This window comes from Diabrotica undecimpunctata, chromosome 10, assembly GCF_040954645.1.
Source record: "Diabrotica undecimpunctata isolate CICGRU chromosome 10, icDiaUnde3, whole genome shotgun sequence".
NCBI classification, from domain to species: domain Eukaryota; kingdom Metazoa; phylum Arthropoda; class Insecta; order Coleoptera; family Chrysomelidae; genus Diabrotica; species Diabrotica undecimpunctata.
The window spans coordinates 10284860-10304604 of record NC_092812.1 but is presented as its reverse complement, the minus strand read 5'-3'; the positions used below and the strand labels follow the sequence as shown (position 1 = coordinate 10304604).

The 19745-nt window shown below is 32.1% G+C and overlaps 1 protein-coding gene across 1 annotated transcript in view; it reads right to left on the bottom strand.

Moving 5' to 3' along the window:
- LOC140451611 (uncharacterized) overlaps nt 1-19745 on the bottom strand; it is a 258028-nt gene that overhangs the window by 237608 nt on the left and 675 nt on the right. The window lies entirely within an intron of this gene.

The window sequence follows — 19745 nt, the reverse complement described above, 5'->3', positions numbered from 1 at the left end:
TATAAATATATATATATATATATATATATATATATATATTTCACGTAATTATTTCGACCAAAAAACAATTTATAAATATGTTAGAAATATCGGGTATGTGGTATATATATATATATATATATATATATATATATATATATATATATATATATATATATATATATATATATATATAAAAGTAGTCCAAAATTTTTGACTAGTTTGGAAAAAATATATGTAAATACTCTTTTCTTTTGGGTGTGGTAGTCAATAAAAACAGAGCTTTGCTAAGGCGTACTATTTATTCTGAATCCAAGCTTTCGGTGGTTTTTTGCCACCTTTATCAAGGTCTACAAAGAAAATTACTATGTTTTAAACAGTTTGAATGGTGCCAAAAAAAAGGCTATAAAAAGTATAAAAACTTACCCGAATGTAAGATTCGTGGCAGAAACAACAACGTTAAATAACATGATATACTGAAGTTGCAATTACACTTTAAAAATTACTGTTAAAAAAACACTTTAAAATTTCTAAATACGTTAAAAGTTAAAAACAAAATTAAGGACGACATGTTAAAACAGTCGTCGCTGCAGGCTTGATTTCAGTCACATTTCACGAGCAGAAAGAGAACGTGGGTGGACAATTATTGTTTAAATAGTTAGGAGAAAATACAAAAAACAACTTTGTGCACAACTTTATCTTGTGAGACGTTAATTTCAAAGTTGTTTTTTGTATTTTCTCCTAACTATTTAAACAATAATTGTCCACCCACGTTCTCTTTCTGCTCGTGAAATGTGACTGAAATCAAGCCTGCAGCGACGACTGTTTTAACATGTCGTCCTTAATTTTGTTTTTAACTTTTAACGTATTTAGAAATTTTAAAGTGTTTTTTTAACAGTAATTTTTAAAGTGTAATTGCAACTTCAGTATATCATGTTATTTAACGTTGTTGTTTCTGCCACGAATCTTACATTCGGGTAAGTTTTTCATACTTTTTATAGCCTTTTTTTTGGCACCATTCAAACTGTTTAAAACATAGTAATTTTCTTTGTAGACCTTGATAAAGGTGGCAAAAAACCACCGAAAGCTTGGATTCAGAATAAATAGTACGCCTTAGCAAAGCTCTGTTTTTATTGACTACCACACCCAAAAGAAAAGAGTATTTACATATATATATATATATATATATATATATATATATATATATATATATATATATATATATATATATATATATATATATATAACTGTTTTGGATGGGTTGGAGTCAATAATAGGGCTATTGGTTAACTATTTTTTTATTCTCGAGCTTTCAATTGTGTTTACAATTATTATCAAGAGCTAAAAAAGACAAAATACTTACAAGGTTGAACTAAAAAGAAAAAACAATTTTTGTTAACTTACCAAATAAAAATTAGTTTGGTAAGTAAAAATCACTGCTTACATGTTCAAAATATTTAATATAAAAATGTTTTGATCTAACAAATGTTTCTCCGAAAATTTCTATAATTTTGAAAACATTTTTTTAATATAAAAATAATTGAATTTATAAATAAGTTCAAATAGCAACCAATTACAAATAGCCTCAATGTCATAAATGCCAACATAAAATTTTTATTTTTGACAATTATATTGCCAAAAGTAAAACTTCGTTTAAACATTCTTTTTTGTTTAGTAACAAAAAGAAGAAGATTTATTCACCCTTGACAGATGTCTGAAAGAATGTGATAGATATATGGAGAATTAAATATGACTAATATAAGTTATCTATCACATTCTTTCAGACATCTGTCAAGGGTGAATAAATCTTCTTCTTTTTGTTACTAAACAAAAAAGAATGTTTAAACGAAGTTTTACTTTTGGCAATATAATTGTCAAAAATAAAAATTTTATGTTGGCATTTATGACATTGAGGCTATTTGTAATTGGTTGCTATTTGAACTTATTTATAAATTCAATTATTTTTATATTAAAAAAATGTTTTCAAAATTATAGAAATTTTCGGAGAAACATTTGTTAGATCAAAACATTTTTATATTAAATATTTTGAACATGTAAGCAGTCATTTTTACTTACCAAACTAATTTTTATTTGGTAAGTTAACAAAAATTGTTTTTTCTTTTTAGTTCAACCTTGTAAGTATTTTGTCTTTTTTAGCTCTTGATAATAATTGTAAACACAATTGAAAGCTCGAGAATAAAAAAATAGTTAACCAATAGCCCTATTATTGACTCCAACCCATCCAAAACAGTTATATATTTGTTCCAAACGAGTCACAAGTACTTCTTTTTTCTTATTCCTATATATATATATATATTTGTTAGTTTTTATATATATATATATATATATATATATATATATATATATATATATAATGTGTGTGTTTTCTGTGATGTTCCGGGTTTGACTCCGCGTGGAATAATTTTGGTTTTGAGAAAAACCATCATTTTGATGACGTTTCGGCAAGGTCGCCATTGTCAAGTCAGTTATGACTTGACAATGGCGACCTTGCCGAATGACAACATATAAAATATGATAATTTTTAAAATAATATGAAAATTTTATTCATCCTTGTATTATGGTATACAACTAAAAATTGTAATAAAAATGCCATTGTCTGGGTTTTATACTGCAAAAGTATAAACGAGATAATCAAAGTCAAAAACAACGGATAAAAGAAAAGGACTCAGGAGTCAATCTCCGCTTTTACGGCAGGTTAACTTCCAGAAATGTGTGACATAAAACAGACGTTAGAAATGAACAATAGTTTATATACTTCATATAGGTCTGTTTTTTAGTTGTTAAATAAAAAGTTTGTGTATTAGAAATATAGTCATTATTTTAACAAACTTCTTTAGATGTAAAGAATTAAAGATACTACTAATATGCAGTCGCTATAAATTAGTTAAATATACAGGGTCTTCCATTCCAATGTACCGCATCAATGTTATGTTTTTTATTTTTTAAATAAAACACCCTGATTTTATTTTAAATTTAAAATTCGCTTTACTTACTAGTAACAAAAGTACAAAGTTGTTTTGAGTTATACAGGGTATTTAAAAAATTATATCCAAATTTCAATGAAAATTATAAGTTCAGCGCCCTGTATAATTGAAAAAAGTTCCAGGAGCAATGACCTGTTGTGGGCATAGTTTAAAAATGATTATCAAAATTTATAGGAATAATTTATTTTCCTAATACTCTTTTAATCTAATACAAGATAAGACAAAACATTAATTCATTAGTTGCTTAGTACTTTTAAAATGTATCACTCTGTATTTTCTATCACCATCAAAAACTTATGTCAATCTAGCTTAATTTTTCCAAGTATTTCCTATATATATATATATATATATATATATATATATATATATATATATATATATATATATATATATATATGTATATATATATATATATATATATATATATATATATATATATATATATATATATATATGTATATATATATATATATATATATATATATATATATATATATATATATACTTAATAGTTTTGGAGATATTTTCAATTTTGTGAAAAAATGGGTATTTTATGAACTAAATTTATTATTTTTATTTCTTTACGATTTACAAATATCTTAAAGCAAGTCACAAAAAAAATTAATTACAAAAATTGAGTCTTAGCTAAAACGTATTAATTTGCAAACGGTGACACCGATTTAATTTTTGGATTTGATAATTTTTGTAAACAATACTAATAACTACACCAAATTTTGTAATACATCGGACGGTTTTTTAAGCAGTTTAGTACATTTAAGTGTCAGTTAATGAAATTTACAATATCTCTTGGACTTCCTTGTAGATGTTGGTGTTTTTGGAAGGTTCGTATACTGGACAATCAACAAAAATATGCTTTACAGAAGGTAAGTCATTACAGTCGGGTTTTAACACAACGGAGGATCTTCTCTTGACATTAAATATTGATGGTCATTATAGTATGTCCAATTTTTTACCTTCTTAGAATATTGTTGTATCTTTTCCTGTGAATGAGTACAATTTAGCACCATCGATAAGGTGTTGAATCTCATGAAGCTTGGATGTTAATATGTTAATTTTTATTAAAGTACATTGAATAATTAGTCTTGACAATATTAGTTTGATTGTATATTCCAATCAGCGGTTTTGCTAACGTATATATAAACACAACCAGATCCTTAAGAAAACTGGCTTAATATTCTCCACTTAATTTATTTGACAGGGATTTTTATTGCTTTAATCATTACGGTAAGTATGAAAAATAATTTTTAAACTAATTTAAAAATTATTCTTACTAAGTATTCCTAATAGAACCGATTCATACTTTAAATTATTCTCACGTAGGTGACGCTCCAAATTGCTTTAAAATATAATGTTAATAAAAAATACACTAGATTCAGAATGGAGAATTCGGAGAGAAAATTTCTTGAAAACATTTGCAGATAAATGATGGTCTCCAGTGATATATGCTGTAAATTACAAATTTTTGAATGGTTCACTCTTATATTATGCCTTAAAGAAAGAATGTCTACTATTAGAATTACCAAAATTTGTAAGAGAGAAAATAGAGACAAAATTTAAACAATACACAAGACTTATTTAATGCATTACGAAGATACGAAATAATAATGAATAAGAAGTTGGAGGAGATAGGTGATGTTAAAAAAAGTACAAAACCAGAAACAAAGAAAACTTTTAAAAAACCATGCAAAATTTGTGAAGAAAAAGGTAAGAGTAACCGCTATCACCCAGAAAATATATAACAATACATAATATAACTGCTACAAATAGCAAATACAGAACAAAATAAAAATACGTCTACAAATTCAATTTTACAAGTTGAATTAAACACAGAACACAAATAATAATTTAAGAAAAAAAAATAAATTTACAGCATATATCACTGGAGACCATCCTTTATCTGCAAATGTTTTCAAGAAATTTTCTCTTCGAATTCTCCATTCTGAATCTATTGTATTTTTTTATCAGCATTATATTTTAAAGCAATTTGAAACTTCAGCCACGTGCGGATAATTTAAAGTACTAATCGGTTCTATTAGGAATATTTAGAACGAATTTTTTAAATTATTTTACAAAAAAATTTTCATACTTACCGTAATGATTCAAGCAATAAAAATCTCTGTCAAATAAATTAAGCGGAGGATATTAAGCCAGTTTTCTTAAGGATCTGGTTGTGTTTATATATACCTTAGGAAAACCGCTGATTAGAATATGCAAAATATGTAAATTAGTTTTAATACGTTTAAGTCCAAACTCATGGCTTGTCTAAACACCCCTTCCAAGTAATTATCTTCGAAAACTGTCTTACACTTAAACCTAAGAATGAATTATGCTTATTTCTGCCTTGTAATTTAGCATCTCGGGCACGTATCCCAAATAGAATCCTGCTAAGTGAATATGTAACTCTATCTTTATGTAAATGTTTAACCAAATTTATGATTTATAACTGCGGGCCAAAATAGCACGCGCTTTTAAGGGTGACTTCACATTAGTTACGGCAAATAATTCAGTGGACAAGGGCAACGTTTAAGATATCAGATAGCGGCTATGATCGAAAATCTATCACATCAATAGACGTCTTTTAAAAATTCAGAACTTTGTTGCTAAGTCTCGTTTAACAGTTTGTTATTTTTCATTTAAAATGAGAATAAAATTTCTGTTTACTTAACAAATTACGTTTAAGAAAAGAAATTGTATTAATTCATAATGACATATACTTTTAAATATTCGATTGGAGAAATAATAAAACTATCCAAACCGTTTTATAAACTTAAACGGGTCAAAATGAATGTTACTTTTATTTTATAGATTTAAATATTTGAACCATTTATCCAAATAGTTACCAATATTATACTAAATTCATTTATGTGAATTCTGTTGTTTACCGATAAACAAGCTCTAATACACATTGATAAATCTTTCTTTGCAGATAAGTTACTTACTATAGGTGTTAGTATTTGAGTTAATTAATGCAATTACACCATACTCTATCCATAATAAATCCTTTTAATAAAATAGTACGGCCTGTAGACATTTTTATGGACATTAAACCGGAATACAATAAATCGACTTAACGCGTTTAAAATGTGGACATTTAGAAGATTGTTAAGGATTCTATGGGTAGATAGAGTCACGAATACAGAACTGTTAAGGAGAATAGGCAGAGAAAGGGAAATGGAAAATACAATAAAAGAAAGGAAATTGTAATATCTCGGATAGGTGATGAGAGGCGAAAGATACAACATCTTGAGACTTATAATTCAAGGAAAAGTAAAGGGTAGGAGAAGCGTAGGAAGAAGTCGCGTTTCCTGGTTGAGGAACCTGAGAGAGTGGTTTGGTTGAAGCTCAAGGCAATTGTTCAGAGCAGCTGCCTCGAAGATCAGAATAGCCATGATGATTGCCAACCTTCCTCGCGGAGATGGCATTTAAAGAAGAAGAAGTAGACATTTTGCCAGACATTTTTGGAAGTAACCATTTGCTATTTTGTTAGTGAATCGTTTCAAAATATATTAAACACGTTTCGTAAAAAAACACAGGTATAATATTACAAATATTAAATACCATTAAGTAATATAACGTTTTTAATTTTTCAAGCGGTTTTGTCTTTGTCTCGATAAATTTTAAGAACTCACCAATCGCACTTAATGATATGAGTCTTTACTGTTTCGGGCAAACTCAAATCAGGTTATGATAATAAAGCCTTTTTTTGACGCTGCACTTCATAAAAGTTTCCTGAGAAACTTTTATGATGTGCAGCGTCACATCATAAAAGTGACGCTGCACTTTTTTTATAAACATTTGAATTGCGTCTTGAGATCTTCGAAGAGAGGCACTTTAAAATTTGAGTCTTAAAATTTCTAACGAGAGTAGTAATAATCCAATCATTTTTCCTTTTAACATTGTCAAAAAGCCGCTTAAGATCCAACATCACAGATAATTGCGTGAGAATCAAAGTATATAGCACGCCGATATCGACATGATAGGCTTGAGGAAAGAAAATAGGAAAACTTTGACTCCTTGTATGTGAAGATACTCCCTTTTCACAGAAAAGAAGTAAAAATCTTCAAATAGCACCAAAAAGTGATATATTAAAAAATATCCCTTCTTCGAAACGACGGGTTCAATTGCGAGTCTAACGAATATCTAAAATTGACTTTATTCGTGTTTTTTATTCCTGTCACGAGTAAATCTGTTTTAAGTCACCCTGTATTTAATAAAGCAACCCCTCCGTATTTTTCCCTAAAACCATTTTTACCCAGCACTCATTTTTATCTTTTGTGGTCTCTAATACAAAATGAATTATATTCAAATCGTGGATTGTTAAATATTTTCCATGTCATTTAATGTCTCCTGTTCTTGAGGAAGTGCGTCCCTTTAAAATTGGAAGAAAAGATGAAAATTTGATATATGAGAATGTGCTCGGTTAGGATGCTTTTAGAAATTGATCTTCCCCCAAAGTATATGTTTCATGGATAACTCTTTCTGACAATTGCTCGATACTAAGTGTCCCATTTAATTTATTGTAAAACTTTTTGATTGCTCGTTTTAGCAAAATTTGCTTTTTTTTATTATTAAGCATACTCAATATAGTATTTTTCCAACAAACAATACCAAAATATTGACCGTTAAAGAATTATCAATGTGATGCCTAGATATTTCAAATCCATCACTTTTTCTATTATCTGACCTTCCAGCTCCAATTTACATCTTAGTAAATTTGATGTTATAACCACGCATTTTACGTTTTTTTGGGGAAGTTAACATGTAAAATTTTCTGGCGGTTACATTAAATTGGTGTAGCATAGGTTGTAAAGCATGTTCAATTTGAGAAAGTACTATTGCATCGTATGCGTAACAGATTATTTTAAGTTGTTTTTCTCCCATTTGGTATCCTTTTTTAGTTCTTACTTTATTGTTATTTCATCATCTATAAGGTTAAACAATAGAGGACTAAGGGAATCTGCCTGTCTTATCCCATTACCAGCTTCAATATGGGTCAGTTAGTTTTTCTTCTACTCTTACTTTTATTGTGTTATTTTGGTAGATATTTTCGATCCTCTTGACTATTTCTACAGGTATCTTTCTTGTGTACAATAAGTGGATAACGTCCTTTAGTTTGACCCAAGATTTGATTGGGTCATTTGATACCCAATCAAATCTTCTTAGGATCCACGAAACATAGATTCTTTTATACTTATTATTAGAAAACGATAACATCAAGAAAAGCTGGAAAAAACTCAAATATAACATAATTAACGCAGCAACAGAATCATTTGGAGAGAGGAACGCAACGAACACTTACACAAAAAAATATAACTCCTGGATTAGAAAGGCAATGAAGAAAAAAATGTAAACAATAGGAGAAATCCTTTTTACAATACAGAGCACAAGCATAGAACCACTATAAACGAATTAGAAATGAAACAAATACTTCACGTAGAAAAATAAAAAGGAACACTGGCAGAGCTTCTCAAAGTAGATGGAACACGACTTTCTACGGAACACAAAAAAATATGGAGAATTACCAAAGGACAAAAAAAAAAGAAATAAACAAACTGGTAAAAACGAAACACATTCAGAAGGAAACATGGACAGACTACTTTCAATCCCTATTTGCTAAAAGGTGACGATAATGAAATAACAAAACCAGAGGTGACGACAAAAGAAGAAATAAATATTAAGGAGATAGAGGTAAGGAAAGCATTAGGGAAATTAAAAATAAAAAATTACCAAAAGAGGACAGAATACCGAACGAACTCCTAAAGTACAGAGGACCAGGTCTGACCAAAAAATTTGACTATTAAAACAATCAAGCATCCTAATACCTCTCTTCAAAAAGGGAGACACATTAAACCCACAACATTATAGAGGAATTAATTTATTAAACGCAAGACTAAAATTAACAACCAAAGTGGTAACAAATAAACTAAATAAAATTAGAACATTGGTAGAAGAACAACCAGGTTTTAGGCCAGGAAAATCATTCACCGACGCTATATTTACAATGAGGCAAGTGCAAGAGAAATATAGTTAAGAATAACATAAGGGTTACAAAAAACTTATGATTGGGATGTTGTATCTCGCTAACCTTATTAAGATATATCTTGCAGCAACACTGAAAATATGAAAAATAGTATATGGAATGGATATACAACTTAGCAATAAGTATATATATGTATATATATATATATACTTTCTGTTCATGTATGTATATACTGTTCAAGCAAATGAAAAGAGAGGATAACATGGGAATTAATATAAATGGGGAAGATCTGAACCACCTAAGATTTGCCGATGACATCGTTTTAATATCTGATAGAGTTGATAAAGCTACAAAAATGCTGCACATTCTCTATAAAGTGTCAAAAACAATTGGTCTCAAAATTAACACCTCAAAGACAAAATTTATGACCAACCTTGTAGTTAGCGGTAAAATTCTGATTGAGAGCCATAGCATCGACCAAGTAAGAGCTTACAAATATCTATAGCATGGAATTCTCTTAGGCCGAGATAATCAGACAACCTAAATACAAAGAAGGATAGGTGTCATATGGGCTGCCTTTGGTAGATTGAATAACCTTTTCAAGTCTATTATCCTAGTTTGTCTAAAAAGAAAGGTTTTTAACCAGTGCGTTTTACCGTTTCTTACATATGGTGCAGAAACACTGACTCTGACAAAAAGAACAATAGATAAAATAAGAGTTACACAACGCGCTATGGAAAGATCAATATTAGGTATTACCATCAGAGATAAAGTACCAAACCTAGAAATAAGAAGAAAAATAGGAGTCACAGATGCAGTTGAAAAAATAACCATGGCTAAATGGGTTTGGGACAGACATGTTGCCAGATGAACGGATGATAGATGGACCAGAAAGATTCTGGAATAGTGACGAAAGTAAAAGGCATATCGAAGCAGAGGACGACCACCGACTAGATGGGCGGATGATATCAAGCGCATCACCACAAACTGGATGCAAGAAGCTCAAGATGGAAACAGGTGGTAAATTTTACGGGAGGCCTACGTTCAGCAGTGGACAAATATAGGCTAATTGATGATGATGATGATGATATATATACTTGTATGCTAATGACCAGGTGGTAATGGTAACTGACAGAAACGACATACAATAGATGTTTAGGATACTTATATATAATGATACATATATATATATAATGATACATATATACAAATGTCGTGAAGACGAAGACCCGGATTTGGAAATTAGACAAATGAAAAGGTGCTACGAATACAAATATTTGGGAAGTATTATCTGCAGTAAAGGAACAACGGAACGAGATATAGACTATAGAGTGCAACAAGGCAGGAAGAGTGTTCAAATTCTGAATTCGATACTTTGGTCCAACAAAGCTACTATGAAAACTAAAATGACTATCTACAAAGTAATTGTAGAGCCAATTCTTACATATGGAGCAGAATGTTGGCAAATGACAGCAAAAGGAAAGAAAAAAGTTGACACGGTTGAAATGGACTACCTAAGAAGAGCTTGCCGTATATCAAGAGTAGAACGTATACCTAATTCTGAAATTAGAAGAAAAACAGATAGAGTACATACAACTTCTGAAAGAATAGAAACTAGACAGTTAATATGGTATGGACACGTACAGAGGATGGACGACAACAGATGGCCAAAAAGAGCTATGGAATACAATCCAAGTAATAGAAGGAAACGAGGAAGACCAGCCAAGTCTTGGATACAAGGTGTTATGGAAACCATGAAAGACAGAGCCATTGATGAAGACACCTGGAGAGATAGAAAAAGATGGCGATCGAAATGCGGGAAGCGGCAGAAGCTGTAGGATCCCCGCTTATACATATATATATACAAACCAAAATGAAACATGAGCCATTTATAAAGATAGTTTAGAACTAATTATTTTTATGATCATATTATTTTTATTTAATAAGATCGTTGATTGAATTAGATGTAGGGCTTTTCGCTACAAATATAGCAAATATTTGGTAACTAAACTGTAAATTTTATTGTGAAAAAAAAAGAGGGATAAATGTGAAAATTTCGATTTATTTTTTAAAAACAGCGTTGCTAAAAATTATTTTAAAACAAAACTTATAGCGTATAAGGGCTCCTCTAACTCTAACTCCTTAAATTTCTGCAGAATGTCTAGGCATGATTTCAATTACATTTCGAAAATTTTCTTGGTCTAAGTGTTATTCCCATTCTTCCACGAGAAATTTCTTGACATATTGACATATTTGACAGATTACAAATTTGATTTTGATATATTTTGCCGTTTTGGTAGTACATACATCCAATTTCTTAACTATTCAGTTGCATTATGGCCGATCTTACACATCTGTTTAGAAATTTATTAGCGATGTGGAGAGAGCAGTAGCGCATATAATTTCTAAAAATTCTTCAATACAAGTAGCGCTACCTGCTACCTCCCACTATTACAAAAAAATTGTACGCGATTGGAATACTTAGATAAATTTCGAAACTTAACTACAATATTCGCACTCAATATTAGGAGAAAACTAATGATTTTTTAAAACATTAAAGCCATGTGTATACACTGTGTGTCAGCCAAATGGAATAAATTAGCTAATAAATAAAGGAGGATAAAAGAGGAAGTATTCGAAAAAACGGTCGAACACGTCGATACGTTGCGAATTTTTTTCTATAAAAACTTTTTATACGGGATGTATCAGATAATAGTGGCCAATACCAACTTGCTTATAATAAATAGAACACTCTGTAATTAATTAATTTTTAGATTTCTCAGATTATTTTAGACATTTTTTAAATACAATTTCCTATACCTATCTTTGACTGTTTCGGAAATATTAAGTAAAATGCAAAAATTCACATTTAGAAAAAAAAATTATTTATTTGTCGAAAGTTGCTACCACTGTGTTAATACTTCTTGCCCATTTAGGTCTTGGTAATGATAAAGTAAGCAAAAACTATTTAACCATTCCTTTTTATTGATATGTTAAAAAAGAAATTGTTTACTTTGGTTTAAAACGGCAATGTGTTATTGTTCCATGACAGAAGTAGTTGTCAGTGCTATAGTCCTTTGAATTTCATTAACCGCAAAGCCAGAAAAATGGTTAATTTAACAGAAATGGCACAAAATTACAATTATACAGATGATTGGCTATGGATATAAGACACGAACGCAAATCGAGTAGCTCGTTTTCGCCGAAGCATTTCCTGATATGCCGCACATATCTCAATGGACAATTGGTAAAATAGAGAAGCAATTCCACGAGCTGGGCCATGTTAAGAAGGTAAAAAAAAGAAGCTGCCAATGCACTAAGTGAGGATACCAAATTGGCTGTTATGCTTGAGTTTTGAGTAACACCCACATACATCTGTTCGAAAAGCAGCCCCAGTACTCGATATTAGCTATTCATCGGTTATTCGAATATTACAAGAAAACAAAATTCATTCCTATAAAGTTATACACACTCAGGAGCTCATGGAAGATGATTTTGACAGGAGAACGTATTTTTGTGAACAAATAATGGCAATGTTAGACAGCAATGTGATTCAGTTAGAACATGTTTTGTTTTCTGATGAGTGCACATTTACTCTTCACGGTCATGCTAATCGGCAAAATTGCCGCTATTGGTCCAGGAAAAATCCTCACTGGATGAGAGAAGGCAATACTCAATACCCTAAGAAGGTTAACGTGTGGGCAGGAATTATTTTTTCCATAAATGGCAATTTGAATGGCGACAATTATTTAGCATTGCTCCAAAATAATGTAATGCCAACGTTGGCCAACTTGTATCTTGATCCACGAAACCCACAAGTTCCAGCGAATATGATATGGTTTCAATAAGATGGAGCACCACCCCACTACCAAATCCATGTCCGGCAGTACCTAAATCAAATATTTCCAAATCGGTGGACAGGGAGGCGAGGATCGATGGAATGGCCACCACGATCCCCTGATTTGACGCCATTAGACATTTTCTTATGTGGATATGTGAAAAGTATTGTATACAAAACTTAACCCACTGACTTAGCTATCTTACGAAGAGAATAACGCTTGCGATTAGATCGATCACATCTGAGATGTTGAGTAACGTTAGAAGAAATTTCTCTTCACGGTTAAGGTGTTGCCAAGATGTTCGTGGGGAGCATTTTGAACATCTCCTATATTAACAATATTGTTTAGATTTGTATTATTTAGAAGTTTTTGAATATGTTGTAGCGACTTTCGGCAAATAGATAATTTTCTTTTCTAAATGTGAATTTTTGCATTTTACTTAATATTTCCGAAACAGTCAAAGATAGGTTTAGGATATTGTGTTCAAAAAATGTCTAACATGATTTGAGGAATCTAAAACACACTATCAATCTATGACACACAGTGTATATTTATGTACATAACCTTAATTTCCGAAACTGTCTATTATTGTACTCGGACTAAACGAATACTGAACGGATATTTATAGTAAAAAAATTCAAAGAGAAAATCAAATTTACAAAACCATATTTTTGTTCTTCATAAAGTCTGCTTGTTCTGTGACCAATAATGAAGGGATTTTGATAAACGGGTATCGGTGACAACGAGCGGTGGAAACAGGCAAGGGTCCGTTGTATTTCAGGTTGTAGGAAATGAAGACCACTAGTCATTCTGGTGGTGGCATGTTCATTAGTAGCAAAGGGAGGGAATAGTTCGCCGAAAACGGCTTTTGCACTGATTTTACTTATTTATTTACGGTTCGGTGTGTCTGTTCGTGATATAAATATATAGCCCTTTTCCTGAACTTTTGATTAACTTAGTTTGTAACTTAAAGCGACGATCAATTATTAATTTCATCTAAAGTTATTTAATTTTAGAGTTTTAATCTTTGAAGGCCAATTTTGGTTTTGACACACCAGTAGCGCATTTATAAGGAATTTTAAATGTGAATAATATTAAACAGTGGTTATATTAAAAATAGTTTGACACTAATTTTGGCTTATGTGTTGTTATTGTAGTTTATCATTTATCATTTTTCACCTATGAGTATACTATAGAGCCATTAAAAACATCGTAGTTAGGGTATAAAAGAACTTTTTGTTTATAATTTTCTGCATTCTATAATAGATTTAAAGCGCTTTTAGTTGGATATGGATACTATGGATACAAAGAACATATTACAAAAATTCACTACAAAATAAATAACGCAATAGATGAATTATCTAGGAGACCCAGGAACACAAATATTTTCATCTCATAATTATTCGTTCCGGCTTATTTGAAGGTGATTAGACCCTTATCAATTATCCCGAGACGAAATGTCACCTAACTCGGTTTTTGAACCCAAGCTCACCTGTACCGGATTCAAAAAGACAGCGGGGAGAACCATCGGATGTTAGCGTACCCATGCTAACATGCCGATATCGGGGCCTTCTGCAGACCTGTTACCTTCAGTATGCAGACACCTTTGACGAGCCAGGCTTCTTCGAAGCGAGAAGCCTCAAATGCCAATGAAAGTCCCGGAGTAGGCCCAGCCGACTGCCTCCCTACCGAGAAGTGGTCGGAACCACATAGGCTTAATCACACTGGCCTACGAAACCCCGTTGGATATGGCAGATGCGATCCGGGCGACCTAGGACGAACGCGCCGAAGGAGTTGGTACACCGACCGAGGATAGACCTGCAGGAGTAGGAGATGCTGTCACTACCACCGACCTCCCTCTATAAGTAGTGATTTGTGCAGTATTGCAGATTTTATGAATATTTTACTTTTATATTATCATGCATTTTTATGTATTTTCACACGTGTCTTGGATTACTATTGTATTTTTTATCAATAAATTTTTTCCCAATAGCAGAGTCTCCAGAGGAAGGGGGATGTCATCGAGTGCAATAGTCTGTAGACTAGTACGCGCATCGTCCCGCCTGTAATTTTCCTATTGGCTACTGATCTCGAAATCCCTATTTATAGCTCGAACAACACATATAAATATTGGCGATTTTCAGGTCAGCCAGATCAGTTTCTCACGGGCTCTAGGGGCTCTAGGGGCTCTGATTCCTGCTTTTCCATACTCTGTGGCTGAAAGTTTTATTCAAGTGCAACCTGATGTTTGACAAAATATACTATTTTGTTATGTAAGAAATATCTTGTCTTTCTCAAGACAAGTCATCGGAAGAGAAATATTCTCAAGTCCATACCCTGTAAATGGACTTGGGTAGAGGAGCTCTCGACTGTTATATTCGAAGCCCTCTACAGAGCGTCCGGCTTATTTGAAGGTAATTGGACCCTCATCAATTATCCCGAGACGACAGTTGCTGCCTTTATACCTTCAGTATGCGCGGGAACTGTATGCACGGATACAGTCTGAGCAGGATCGATTTTGTGGGGGTCGCTGAAGCAGCGGTTGCCATGTTACCGGACAGTCTTTTAGCGTCATCGCGCTTGTTTAAGCTGTTTTTGGTAATCTAACAAATAAGATTAACAATCGTGTTAAAGATAAAACCCCAGTAATGTATGCTACCAATACAATCTACAAAATACCGTATTTAGGCTGCGAAGGTTGCAATATTGGACAGACAAGCCAATGGTTTCAACAACGTATTACCCAGCACAAAAGTGGTAAAAACTCATATGCTGTTGTCAAACTCTCCATCAACACGGGTCACGTTTGACTATTCTAATGTTAAAATCCTACAAACAGTAACTAATTATAAAAACAGGCTATTTCTCGAAATGTGTTATATTATCAACACAAAAAATTTAATAAATTACAAAGCAGATACGAATCAGTTAAGCAGGATCTAGAGTAATATCCTGCAATCCATTTAATTCATAATTAATTTACCATGTACTTGCTGCTTCATTTTATATATACAAATACAAAGAGACTCGTCTATCTTACTATAAAGTTTTCTTGTTTTATGTGTATTTTTACTTATTTTGAAATTGTCAGTCTAATTGTAAAAGTCTAGTACAAATATTTGTCTTGTTTTTTTTTGTAAACAGTTCTACTTCTGTGAGTAAATACGTATGTAATTTTATCTTAATATTTCTTATCTCTTTGTTTTAATATATTCGTAGTGCACTTCTGATGAAGCTAACAATCAGTTGACGAAATATTAAGTTGACAAAAAAATAGAATTGTTTTAATTCCAGACCGAAAGAACCTGGACTATACCAAAGAAAATTATATATATATATATATATATATATATATATATATATATATATATATATATATATCGGTAGAATTTATAGAATTTGGGAGTAATATTCATTTCAAGGCATAATTAATTTTTGAGCGTAATCCATATCGCACAGTTTACCGTCTATAACATTCGAGACAACTCGTTACAAGAATAGGAAGTTAATTCGTTTCTTCAAAGAGAATAAATCCTTTACAAAAAGACAAAACAATCTGCCCTCTTAAGCTAAAATGGAATGACCGACGAGAAGAAAATTAAAGCTTGAGATAATAATTTTCGTTTGTTTGCACAAAGAGGAAATCTTCAAAAGCCTACGAGAAATGATTAAATGACAAGTCAAATACAATGCAATCAAGTTTTGATAATAGATCTTATGAATACGACAGAAAGGCTCAAACATTAAGCGATTTCCTACTTCCTAGCGAAACTTTCAGATTGTTATAGCTTTCGTAGAGCGGTCTGAAATGAACGCCATAGATCATTTCGAGTACAAAGGGGCCTAAGCCACAAAATCGAAAGCCACTGTGATGTCGGCCACTTACTGTACATACCCTTCGTTCAAGACAGTGGTGGAGACATTTAGAGCTAATCATACGGCTATAACGGAGAGAGAGAGCCAGCGCTGAGGGTGGGCTCTGGCGTCGTTAATATTAAGCTGCCATATGCAAGGGGGCTTCAGCAGAGATACAATTGTGTTCTGTCTCTTTTTAATACGTTAGTGAAATTCAAAACTGTTGTAATTATATTACAAGTCAAATAAAAAGAATCGCGGAATTCAGCGGGGGTAGTGGCCGAACGAGTAAGATAGCTTGTTAGCTATACAGCGCTTATAGATACAAAAATATTTATATTATTACGTAGGTTTTCAATACCAGTGATTTAATATATGTAATGAACATTTATGTGTAGCATTGATACTTAAACAGTAATTAGAAAGTTATTTTTAAAACAAACACAAAATATTTTGGAATTTTTTGTTATAGAATTTGTTATGGTATAGGCAACTAATTTTTTCATTTTTTACAATGGACGGATGGTATTAATACGAATTACGAAATACGAAATACGATCGAATTAATATACATCTTCATAATTTTGTTATCAATGCGCAATTGCTTTGTATGAGCAGTGGTGTACCAAATAATTCCACCACAGTAACAATCAATATATCAAAAAAAACCACCATTATGGACACACATCACGCCATCGCCTTGTACGTCGAAGACAATCTGACGTTTCAGGACTACATTAAAAACATCTAGAGTATTAAATAATCTAATCTGCATATATTTTGTCAAGTCCAGTATAGTATTTTATTCAGTAATCATCATCAACGACGTTACAACTCTCATTGAGTACTTGTCGCGTTTACAATTACCTTCCAATTTTGTCGGTTACATGCTACTATTTTTTACTGCCTCCGTATTCTCTCTGATTGAATCTTTCCACAATTTTCTAAGCCATCTTACAGCTCCTATCTCATTTGTTCTTTTTCACAACGCATTGGATATAAGTCGGCTGTCTCTACTTTCTATCAGATGTCCTACCTATCTTAGTCTATTGGCGTTTATGTACCTTACTAGATTTTCTTTCTCCAATAGAGTATTTAATTCAGTAATATATAAATTAATTTATTTGTTAGTCTTCATGTTTTGCTTCTGTAAGTGTGAGTTTTGACCAATCTAGAAGTTAAATGGTAAATAAAGATTTGCTTCCCGCAATTATCCCCAATTTAACTTTCCGTTTTACTTTATTGTCGTTGGTGATTTTTCTTCTAGATATCTAAATACTCTGACTATTTTGGTTAATTCTCTATTGTCTCTGCTTTGAAACAACCATGTCTTTTCTTTTACTCCACAAAAATAATTGTATCCTTTTAACCACCACATCCCAAGCGTCAGGTACTCCAATTGTCAACGCTACGGCCACACAAAAAATTCTGTCACCTGCCTGCAAGATACGTAAAGTATGCAAGTAACCATCATACTTGCATACAACATACAACAATATGGAAGGAAAGCATTAATTGTTCTGTGAATGCATAAAACTTGATTAAAGCGAAAAGCAAATTTAGCAGAAAGTGTCAAAACACACAGGCACCTATTGGCAAAGCAAGCCAAAACATAATTACCAGAAGACTTGATAAATATATTAAAAAAGAAAAACATTAGGGAGGTCCAAACTTATCTATCTAGAAAATCTGCCGCCGTTCAAAGATACAAACTATTTATGGAAAGTGACGAGAAAAGTAAAAGGGCACAACACGTTATACCTCCTTTAAAAATGCCAAAGGTAAATAAGCAAGAAGATATACAGAAAAATCCGAGATATTCGCAGAACATCTTTCGAAAGTATTTAGTTCATTTAAGAGAGTAGTGCCTTCAGAACAAGATGAACCACTTTATTATTTTCTTGATGCTCCATATCAAATAGAACTACCAATCTCCCAATTTAACAACAAAAAAGTAAAACAGATAATAAAAAGTGAGATACAATCCAATAAGGCGCCGGGATACGACCTCATTACGCGTAAACTCCTTCAAGAACTACCTCATGATTTCTACAGAATATTCACTATGATCTTTAATGCTATGTTTAGGCTGCACTACTTCCCTTTGCAATGGAAAGTGGCACACATTATACTTATTCAAATAGCTGGTACAGGTCCAAAAGATGTCAAGCCACAGCTACCGATTCATCATCATCATCACGTAGCGTTACAACCCTGGGTGGATCTTGACTGACTGTACAACTTTTTTCCAATTTGTTCGGTCTTCCATCAACCTAGGGTCAAATGTAATGTTCATTTTCCGGAGATCTGCTTGGATTTTATCTCTCCATCGCATTCTGGGACGTCCGAGTGGTCTTTTGCCTGTGGGAATCTCTTCCCATACCAGTTTTACAAGTCTATCGTTAAGCAGTCTGTGCACGTGGCCTGTCCATCTTAGTCGCTGTGATTTAATTTCTTGGACAATATCGGCGTCATTGTAGAGTGCTTTTAATTCGATATTGGTTCTGATCTTATACTGGTTTGTGGTGATGTCATGGCGAGGTCCGAAAATTTTTTTCGTTCAAAGCATCTGAGCTTTTCTTCGTTTGCTTTGGTCATGGTCCACGTTTCGCATTCGTATGTTATTACAGGTCTAACCATGGATTTATAGATTTTGATCTTTGAACTTTTTGTAAGATTTTTTGATTTTATGAGCTTATCCAGTGCGAATAGACAGCGGTTTGCAGATTGGATTCTGCCTTTTATTTCTTGAGTAACATCGTTGTTAGCTGTGATTACGGCCCCCAGATACTTAAAACGTTGTACTCGTTCAAAATTGAAGGTGTTGATCGTCAAATTTTGTCCTATTCTGTCTCTTCGTGTCGTTCAATTTAACCACATAAATTTCGTCTTCTCTTCATTAATCTTCAGCCCTACTTCACTTATTGCTCCTTCCACTTTGTTAAAGGTATCTTTCGTGGATAGGATGGAGTCTCCAACGAGATCTATGTCATCTGCATATGCGAGTAATAGCTTGGGACCTTGAACCGATAGCAATTCTGTTTTTATTTCGGTCGACCTCATGGC